The following is a 9,388-nucleotide window of genomic DNA, read 5'->3' on the forward strand; positions in this document are numbered from 1 at the left end:
GAAATAATTAATGAAAAAAAAAAAAAAAAACATTCTGGGAGAAAAAGCCTTGGAGGGAAATTTAGAACAGGTAAGGAAGACATGAGAAAAGAAAGCAAAAACAGGTTAGGTAATTTCTTAGCCTTGGAACACATAATAGAGGAGCTGCAAAGAAATACAGCAGGTTGTTTGGGTATATTGCCAGAGGAATTGAATATAAATCAAAAAGGAAGCTTTGTTACAAATGCAGCTTTTCCTAGGGGAAGTTCTGAATTGGTCATCACAGAATATCTTGCTGATAACAATGTGTTATGAAAAAGAAGAGTTTTAGGAGAGAAAGAGTATGTCAGAGACCTAGGTCATGGAGGAAAGGCTAAGAAAATTAATTGCATCCTTCCTGCCAATAAGAAAGAAAAAAAAAAAGGAGACTTCATAATAACTTAATTAACTGGTCATAAATAAATGATGAAGAATGTGTATATGATCACTCCTCACATTCTGATCACACTGGCACCAGAGCTCTGATGGGGAAAAATGCCTTCCATACATGCACCTGAAGCAACACAAGCAGGCTATGAAAAATTCAGGACAACTGAATTGAAAGCATCTATCTTTCTCCATGGACCTCTCTACAATGATCACTGAGCCAGACTGTGTTGCTTTCCAAAACCAAAAAGCCTTCGTAAAAGAGCTTTCTACGTAATTCCTCACAGTGAGGATCAAATTCATTCTGTATCCCAACCTGAATTTTCCAGTCAATGGGAAATAAGAAGCTTCACATATCTTTAAAGTAAAAGCTAGTTGAAACGTTACTATTTCCTTCCTTACTGAGTCTTTGCTGTGCCTTGATGCAATGTCATGCCAGAACTAGGCTGACGTGTACAGTGAGACCACAAATGGTTTACATTTCAGAAAAGAGTCTCGTGAAGCACTCCAAAAGAAAAATACCTTAGTACTGAATACCAGATGGAAATGATGGCCACAATTGTACTGCCAAGTGATCCCATTATCACATTCCCATTTAATGCCCGAGTCTGAAGACAGGATTTGTGCAGCACAGCACAGGAGAGCAGCTCCAGGAGCACACATTCTGATTTCACCTTGGAGTTCCACCAACTCTTTCAAGTCTAACTTTGCAACTTACGCAGCTCAGATGAAAGCACAACTCCCAGCTGCACACTGTTCTACAGGGCCTTGTTGAGGCTCCAACTATGACAGACATTGGCTGAGGAGAACAGGAAGGCCATGGGGTGACCTTCCCTTGTGGAGGGCTGGAACAGGCAGCCAGTTTGGGAGTGACAGAGAAACAAGGTTCTGAGAAGGAATCAAAGGTTACCATGGGGCATCCCACATGCAAAGGATGAAAGAAAAGAAATCAATCATGTCCTCATCCCTGCTGGCAATGGCCAGATGCCACGCAGTGCACAACTTTCTCCAGCCTAAGTATCCATTAATCCCTTTTGCAGACAGCTCTTTCTGTCCTGCTCACAACAGAGTTCAAAGAAACAGGTGTAAAACCATGAGATAGCACTGAAGTGTACTGTTCAGATTAGAGAAAGAATACAGTTGCAGGAATAGTTTCATCTGCACTTAAAATGAAAACTTAAGGATATTCAGCTGCCAACTTCAGTTAGGACTCGCAGTCAAAAGCAATTATAACTATGCAACCTTCTTCCTTGGCTGCTCTCAGAACTGACCACTGGAAGTACACTGAGCCTTAGGGTAAGAAAGATTTCCTTTGGAAGAGATGAAATACCTCACATGCAGTCTATTTTTGTGCTCTTAAAAGTGTTACTTAACAATTAGAAGAAGCCCATACCTAGTTATTTCCTCTATTTCTACCAGGTTAAAAAGATAGCTTGGGGACTTCACATGAAAATTCCCCTCAGTTGCTCTCAGGAAGAAAAAATAATTAAATTTCATCTAAAATTTATGCAGAAGTTGATTGTTCACTAGACGAGATCCCATTTCTGAAGCCCGCAAGCCCCCAGCAAAAAGGAGCAGCTGCAGCTCAGCTCATCATTTTTTCATTGAGCTCTGGCTGGACCATTTTCTGGACCGCATAGACTCGTCCTCACCATCGCACAAAAACTAAGCTTAGTCAAGAACTAACATAAATTGTACTTTTCTGATTTGTCAGCTGACTGTCACGAGCTTTCATCTCCACTTCTCGTTACAGTTTCACCCCTAGGTAAAGAATTGGAAGCCGTGAAGAGGGTTTCTTGCCTTCTGAGTTACAAATATTTACGTGAGATCACATCAACGGTAGTCTTTGTGGTTTTGACTACTGAGGCATTGTATTAGTGATTGTTTGGGCTGTTTGCAATAGTTGCCATGCATGAAGTCCAGAGCTGCTGTAGCTGAGTATAGCTGATGGCCTTTTAAGGAGGAAAAAAAAGAAATAACCTCTTCAGCACCAGCTATCACCCTGCTTAGACAAGACTGACTTATACTGCATGCACAGACAGGAAGATATTCACCTCCTCCCAGGTCACACCTGATGTCTGTTCAAAGTAAAGAAATTGCCATGCTGGGCAGGATCCTAGGAAGCTGTTGGCTTTTTTCCCCCCTAGTGACTAATAAACAACTGTTTGCTCTTGTAAGTTTGAGCAGCTGAACAGCACATTTGCCTTTACTGAACACATTACTCATGTTTCATACTGTTGTACAAATTGAGGTGTGTTTTCCCACATTGTTTCTCAGTTGGTCACATATAAGCATGAAACAGTAAAATTTAAAAGGTCTTTTACAAACAAATACACCCACTGCTCTCCAGCTACCACAGCATTTGCCAGAAATGACCCACTGAGGAGTCCAAGTGGAGGTTTTCTCACTGTGGTTCATGCAAGAACCAACTAAAAAAAGCAAAGATTGTTTCAGGAGGTTAAATTCTATATGAGAGTAGCTTATACCTCATTTCATAGATTCCTGATGATCTACAAATACTGGAAGACTGAAAACTATGATTTAAGTACAGCAATGACTTTATAAACCAGCCATCTGTGTCAGAACCTGAGCATCTCTATAGGAACCTGCCTAAGTAGGGCAAGCGCCTTGCTCAAGGACTTGGCTCTTTGATCATCACCAGTGTAATTTATCTGAAAAAAAAAAACAAAAACAAAAACAAAAACAAAAAACTATGAAAAGCATGCACTGACTCCCAGAAACATTAGCTTAGTTGCTTCAAAAACAATAGGAAAGTAGAAACAGGAAAAACAGGCTTTCTGCAGTGCTAGGTATTATTTATACAGGTGCTAAGTGAGAGTTCTAGAAATGTACAGAACATTTTAATTCAGAAGTAATCCATTTTCTCATATCTGGATGAAAAAAATCTAACTCTGTGATAGCAGATGAAAGAAGATAGGAGCTCAGGAATATTACAGAGTATTGGTTGAATCAAGACCCGTTCAGTTAAACTAGTGAGTCATACAGATAATGGACCTTTTACAGAGACAGGCTGTACAGTTCATCCATTCAGAAACAATCTGCTTTCTACACTTCCACACATGGCACCATTCATCCAAGTCTGACTATTACTGCAATGCTGTAAACAGCAGAGATGACAAAACAAGATGATAATGTCATTCTTAATTGGAATTAAAAAAGAGAACGCTTGCCAGCCTTCACTGCTACTGGGATGCTGTGTTGCTGTAGAAAAGCTGCACATCACCCAACTCTGCTGGCTTCAAGTTTTGGGCGATGCTGGAGTGCGGATCTCCTGCAGCTAAGAACAGACTCCCATTTTCTATGAGCTATGCAGAAAGTTTCTTTCCAGAGATTGTCTGCTCACATCAGCAACAGCCACAGCTGCGCAGCTCCAGAGTTTCTGCCATGCAACAGAATTAAGGGTGGAGAGGCCCAGGTTTGGGTTGGTGTATTTTGTCTTGAGCAGAACAAAACACGTTGAGATGGTCTTCTCCTTTTGGCTGCTCAGCAAATTCCATTTATTTTGCTTTCAGAAAGGTGCTCTGTGAAGACTGCAAAAGTAATTTAAGGTTACCGATGCTTTTCTGTGTTGTGCTGCTAGAAAGGGAATGCACTGACAGATACAAACAAAGATAGAGCAAGCTACCCAATGCTCCCATCACAACAGTGTGCCCCTTTCCTGCTGGAAGTTATCCTATTATCTCTGTCTTCATCTACTCAATTGTATGTCTTTAGGCATTCGTTTGTTTCATCTCCAAATTGAAAAAAAAAAATGGAAAAATTTAAACACAGGTAAATAGCATAATTTCCAAGAGAATCAGGGATGCTTACAGGATGTTTCTCCTTACTATTATCTTAAGTATTATAAGCTAACTTAACATCTTAATACAGTAGAAGTTGTAAGGGAATCCAAACAGACCCTTGTCTCCATCTGTGAAATGTAATTGCTACAATTGTTCACATGAAATGATTTCATGGTTTTCCAATTGAAGAATAACGAAGCATGTATGTTGCGAGCTTAAAAAAGTACATATACAGCATCATTTCCTTAAGTTCTCCATCCACAGGCGAGCAAACCTGCTAATACTTACTCAAGTTCTGTTATAAACAGGAGGATTTCTATGGTGTCCCAGTTAAACAGGAAAAAAAATTAGAAGTGAGCAACCAACAAAATAGTGAAATTATAGACCAATCACACCCCACGAGCTGCATGCACAGGTAATAACGACAAGCCTGATTGCTAAAGCTTGCTAAACTTATTCAACCACGTGGATATAAAAACTCATCAGGAATCCCTTCACCTATATTCAGAAACGTATTTATGATATTTTTGAAAGGCAAAGCAGTTTACTGAATTTCATCCAAATATCAGAGCAAAGACTAATGTATATATTTCAGGGAAATTTCATTTTGCTGTAGCTAAAAGCTCTGCTGCGGTAATAAAAATAAATCATAAAATGGGTAAACACCTTCCAAAAATGTTAAGTTACCAAGAACAAGAGTAATCCCTTATCTGTACTTTGCTATTAAATGCTCGTGACAGCGATGATGCAAAATAAAAGTATATAATTGCCTGCAGGCTGGGACATAAGCAAATACATTATACATGCTTCAGTTACAAGCAGACTTGCGCATACCTGCATTCCATGGACATGATTATTTATTTGTGATGATGTTTTCTCCCCCCCCCCCCCCCCCGTTGGTTTGTGGTGTGGGTGTTGTTTTGGAGAGGACTGAAGCTTAACATTGGAAAACAACACTTCACTTGCATTTGAAAGGTTGCATTGAGTAGAACTGTAGGCATAGGATGACTTGTGGGCATCCACCCCTTTGGTGCCTGCACTCCTGTGATAGCACAGATTTCTGAAGGCAACAACAAATGTCACTCACAGGCAGCCCTAAATGCTCTTTACAAATAACACAGAAGCATTATTATCCTCCTTTCACCCATAGGAAAACTCAGGTCCCGATTTACAAACTAATCTGCCTGAATGAATCATTGGGTACAGAGAGATATTTTCACTAAAATGTTTTGTATTAGTTTTGCATAACACCCAAATACAGCTTTCAGTGGCTTCCCTGTGAAATCCTGACTACAGTATGGGCTTTTATTTGAATTCTAATGGCCCAAAGACAAGATTGTTCAGAATTAACCCATTATATGAATAATACTGCACATGAACAAGAGAAACTCAGCGCTCAACCCCATGGCCCTAACACAGTTATAGCAAGTATTATTTACAGGATGCTTTTTCCTTTCTGCTTCCTACTGTAGGTGAACTGGATTATCACAGCAATGCCTTGAATGCTTCATTATGAGATGCAGGTGTTTCATTTCAGGAGCTCACTTATTAAGGTCACCATACTGAAGATGAAAGTGAGACATGAAACATTTTCCTTTCTTTTTTTTTGTTGCAAAGTGTCTCATTTCTCAAGAGATCATCCCTTTTGGGAGGTGTCTGATTCACTATAAAAGATAGCCCCTCACTTGAAAGAGAAGCACTCAGGTAAGGGGAAAAAGGATTAAGAATAAAGGAGGCATATAAAGCACATTTCCTTTTATTTTAATGATCTTTATAAAAATTTATGTAGAATTTAAAGATTGAAGCAATCTAACGTGCCAGAATTAATAGATACAATCAGATAATTACTGCATGCTAATGAATACTGGAACATCAGGTATTCATGGCTTGAATTTCACTTTATTTCTATCAATTCCACCCAACATTTTCATTTTTGCTGTGGGAAAGTCAGTGAAACACATCCTAGTGCAGAAATCTGGCCGGGATTGTAATATCACCCTGGCACTGTATGAAATCTCATAGAAAGCATAGGTGAGAATTTACAAGTTAGATGAACTTGTACTCATATCTACAGAAGCCTCAGCCCCGCTTTGTTCTCAAAGTAGATTTGTGCACCAGCACCTTCGCCACCAAGGTATTGCCTATCAGGTCCCACTGGGCCTGACTCAAAAGGACACCTGAAGAAGCAATAGAACAAGAAGTGCTGCTCTTCCTTTCACAGTCCTCACACACAGGCTGTCCACATTTGAGTTTGGGGAGGTCAGCTTTTCTCATAGATCTCTGCCCAGCCACGATGCTGCACTAACATTGCTCTAAAGGAACGCATCTACCACATGTCTGCACCCTGCCCCACTATCAGGGCAGAGGTGTTCTCAGAGCAGCTTCTTTTATCGAAAACCTCACCCTGCGACTTCTTAAGGCTCTGATCAGTTTTCCTTGGCAGCCCCAAAGAAATCTTTGCAAAATTGTTTCTCAGCTCCATCTACAGAAGTCCCTGGCATGACTTTACAAAACTACATATATTTTTTTCACATATTTCTGGAAATAAGAATTATCTGCAGATAGAAAGACAACATTTTCTCTGTGCAACTGCACCGACTTATTCTTGTTTATGAATTTACATGACTAATCAGTGTCATGTATTTAAACTACTTCAACGGCACATATCTATGGTTACTGACTTCTGGGTAAGCAACTTCAAGTTTTTATTAACTTATAATTATCAAATTAGTTTTACTTTATTTCAGCCAATTTATCACCGAATAATTCATGAGTAATAGATTAGCAAAGACACTCTCTGCAGCTGGGTGTCTGCCACTGAGATTGCAGAGCACTGAGATACTGATAGGAACTGCCACATGAGTACTATGAAAGTTTGATGGAGACAGAGAGAGAGAGGTTATATCTTACTAATGGAAAATGCATCATGAAAACACGTCGTATGCAAGATACAGAATTTCCTACTGCATGAGCAGTCTGCATCAGGTGTCGTCGTCCTCATTGCTGTTATGACATGGTTAATATTGAAACGGAGAGACTTAGCATCTTTAACCCTCCAACAAGATTTCAGATATTCCACGATAGTTTTTCTTTTTCCTGCTGTCTACCTGCCTTTGTTTCCCCTCTCTTCTTAGGCCAAAGAAAGGCAAGAAAGAGGATGAGGAATAAGCAGAGTTAGGAGGAGAGGAAGAGAGACAAAGTTGAGTGCTCCCCTGGTTAAAATGAGTGCAACAACAAATACTGACATACACACTTCTTGGCCTTTCACTCAGCCTTTCACTTACGAAAGTCAGACTTGTAAGCATTAAAATATCAAGGGAATCATGTTCAGAGAATTCCTCCCTGCTTTGAAGTCTGTCACACAATCTGCCATTTTAGCCATCATTCACTGTTGGATGCACTTGCTCACCTCTGAAGCTATAAATGGCAGCAGCAGCAATGTTGTCCACATCATCTGGATTAAAAGTCTTATTTTTTTGTTTGAAAATGTCAAACATGTTACATCTATCCTTTTCAGCTAATGAGTTGTGTGCAGGGAGGCAGTAGGATTCCAGTAAAGATCAGACATTTATATGAGTAATGAGAAGAATCACTCCTTCACTATTTAGGATTAAAAAAATAGTTACATAAAGAATGACAGACTATAAGTTTTAATGACATGCTGAAAGGGATAGGAAAGAATATATCTGTGAAGTGGAAAAACTGCTAATGTGCTCTGTACATATTTTTTCTTGTTACTCTCTTGGTACCTGTGAGCTAAACAAACTCCATCAATGCATCTGATGCTCTAGTCCTGCAGAATTTGAAGTCGCATCTGGAGAAATACTGACTTCCAAAACACGGGATATTTGCTATCTGAGCTGTCAGATGTTTTCAGATGAGATATTGGCCCTTAACAATACCCAAGAACACGCTTAGCCTTAGAAAGTACCACCAAAGTCTTTCTTTCAGTATTTCCTATAATGAGTATTTCTTTCAATCATAGAATGAGGCTGGAATAAGCCCACAAGATCATCCAGTCCAACCATCCACCTACCACCAATATAGCCCCACTGAACCACGTCCATTAGTGCCTCATCTAAACATTTCTTGAACACTGATATATCATTCCATCCCATAAAATGATGTAAGATAAAAGCCAAGTTAGTCAGCGTGATGGGAAACACTGAACAATTGTCTTCAAATTACTACTGATTACTTAATTATAAAACCCTATAATCCCACATATTATCCTTGACACACATCATGACATCTCATTTTATTAAATTATTTTTTAAAAAAGAATGGTAAATGTTAGTGTTTGATCACTGCCTAATTGCACGTGTGTGACATTTGGCAAGATTAGCAGTGAAATACCGAAGACAGAAGAACAACTTCCCCCCACCCCGGGTAGGTTATTAAGCATCCAGAATTGAACACTTTCTTTCTAAAACTTATAAGAACGCCAATTTATGTTGAAAGGAATATCTGGAGGTCAACTGCTCCAACCTCAATGCTCAAAGGAAGAGTGAAATCAGAAGTGGGTCCATACTGACCATAAAGGATCTGCTCTGAGTTTTGCTATTTTCAGTTACATTTTCCTAAGCCCCTCCAGAAAATCTGTTCCAGCAGCTGACAGCTCTCACAGTGGATGGTTGTGGGTTCGTTTTTTTTCCACCCCCCTTAATATTTAATAACAAATTCCCTTGCTGTGGTTTTTGTCTGCTTCCCCTTGACTATATGCCTCCAAGAAAAGAAAGCTGTGTTGTCTTCTTGATGTAACTTGTCTTCTTTGACAATCCTTGTCTTCTTTGATGTAACTCATTAGATAGGAGCTTCTGGGCCAAACAGGGCTTGCCTTCGATAATAGGCTTATCAGATTGTCACTCTGCTTTTAAAATATTTCAGTTAGTAGTGTCTGTTGGCAAATGCCCTTTTCCAATGACTGGAGAGTGCCCAATGGTTATCCTCCACAGACTGAATACAATACAACCAGCAATTCTTTGTGTTACAAGGGATAAAAAGCCCCACAAAAACAGCCCATGAAACACTCCCCAGACAGTGAGAACATCAGAAACCAGAAAAATGAATATAATATAAAAATAAGCTAAAGTCCTTTCTTTTAGATCCTGAAATACTTAAAATAATTCGCACTGACACTTTTGGTTATGATCTCAACTTTTCTCATCTGAACCTTGAAC

Source organism: Centrocercus urophasianus, unplaced genomic scaffold (genome assembly GCF_019232065.1).
Source record: "Centrocercus urophasianus isolate 14NV4802_14NV808 unplaced genomic scaffold, USGS_Curo_1.0 seq_22, whole genome shotgun sequence".
Taxonomy (NCBI): Eukaryota; Metazoa; Chordata; class Aves; order Galliformes; family Phasianidae; genus Centrocercus; species Centrocercus urophasianus.